This window comes from Rhipicephalus microplus, chromosome 1, assembly GCF_043290135.1.
Source record: "Rhipicephalus microplus isolate Deutch F79 chromosome 1, USDA_Rmic, whole genome shotgun sequence".
Classification (NCBI taxonomy): domain Eukaryota; kingdom Metazoa; phylum Arthropoda; class Arachnida; order Ixodida; family Ixodidae; genus Rhipicephalus; species Rhipicephalus microplus.
Genome location: NC_134700.1, coordinates 97,776,459 through 97,778,210, shown reverse-complemented (window position 1 = coordinate 97,778,210; position 1,752 = coordinate 97,776,459). Strand labels below are relative to the sequence as shown.

At 47.3% G+C, this 1,752-nt stretch overlaps 1 non-coding gene across 1 annotated transcript; it reads left to right on the top strand.

Annotated features, from left to right (window-relative positions):
- The first annotated feature begins 409 nt into the window (after positions 1-409).
- Positions 410-482, top strand: TRNAS-GCU (transfer RNA serine (anticodon GCU)). Its single transcript has one exon. It is a non-coding gene; the product is annotated as a tRNA-Ser (tRNA).
- Positions 483-1,752: the final 1,270 nt, after the last annotated feature.

The window sequence follows — 1,752 nt, the reverse complement described above, 5'->3', positions numbered from 1 at the left end:
AAATGCTCAGACATAATTCTCCATCAGCATCAGTCAAATGAAGCATCAACAAAGCGCACAAAATGCCATACAGATGTGTAGCGGAGAAGCACGAGCAAAGGCGTAATGGATGTTGTCCTATTTCGCAGGAAAGTTATGATTGATGGGGTAGTCGGTATACAGACCTTGCGCAAAACCAAACGTATATAGTTGGCCTTGCCCGAACGCGAAGCTGGGCTCAGAATTCGCAATGGCCAGTGTCGTTGGTGCATGTTTAAAGAGCAGCTGCGAATGAAGTTTTGGAGGCGACATCTTTCATACCAGTGTGACCTTTCTTACGGCGACAGTGATTCGATTATCAAAATGGTTATAGATATTTTAAATCAATACATTGGCCCAAATCTGATTAAAATAAATTATTAACCGCCCCGCCGCGGTGGTCTAGTGGTTAAGGTACTCGGCTGCTGACCCGCGAGTCGCGGGTTCGAATCCCGGCTGCGGCGGCTGCATTTCCGATGGAGGCGGAAATGTTGTAGGCCCGTGTGCTTAGATTTGGGTGCACGTTAAAGAACCCCAGGTGGTCGAAATTTCCGGAGCCCTCCACTACGGCGTCTCTCATAAATAATCATATGGTGGTTTTGGGACGTTAAACCCCGCATATCAATCAATAAATTATTAACCATTGAGGGAGAAATTTCACCCTACTATGTGACGGCAGTAGACTGCTCCAGATGTGTTTAGAAAAAATGGTTAAATACGTGGGACTCTATACTATGGGAGAGCTGAAAGCAATCCCATGGGTCTCAAACTTGAAGAGGTCCCACTTAACGCATGTGGATCGTGTAAATGTGTGTTAAGAAAAAGTGTTTATAGAGTATACTCGGTACTCTACTATGGGAGAGCTGAACGCCGTCCCTTGTGCCTCACTTTTGATAACGGCGCATCGAGTACATGATCGTTGTAGCTACATCGTATTTATGCTTGTGGCATCATCGCCACAGCGACCACCGCTCTGCTGGCAGTTTCAACAATGACATTCGTTGCGTAAAAGTTCGAGCATTCCAACTGCCACGTCCTTCGCCTCGGTATTCGGCTCTGCTTTGCAAGTTGAATCACCATGCGCATTTACAATAAAGTACTATTTGTGGGAAAATGACAACTAGCTTTAATCATCGATTGCTAATTTCCACATAACTTCTAGTCTGCCTTCCCCCTCTCCTTCCCGGGACTTCTAGTGATAACACAAGTGACTATATATACAGTAACGATGAGAAGTAAGAGACACAAGAGACAGCACCTTTGCTACGGGCCGTTGTTCTCATTCTTTTTCATCTTTCTCGTCTTCACACTTTCGCCGAGCTCGCGTAAATACCCCGTTTGAAGTGTCAGATCTACTCTCCTCCAAATTCCTCTTTTACGCACTCGCAAAATATCCTATGGAGACGTCTCCAGACTCGCACTCTTTTTTCCCCTCACCTGTTGTGCCACTACTGCGCCACTTCCCCGGAATGTTCCGTCTTTGCGGCGAACCTTACGCCACCCTTTCCCACATCCCATTCGACTGCCCTGCTGATCCTCCCCCGCAGGGACAGCCTGCCATCTAGTCACAACAGCAAGCTGCAACATCGACGAGTCCCCAGACGAGAGCAGTACCTCCAAGTCTTCCAAGCTTGAGATGGTGGTGGTGGTGGTGGTGGTGGTGGTGAAACATTAAATGTTTCACCACCAGCACCATCATCTCAAGCTTGGAAGACTTGGAGGTACTGCTCTCGT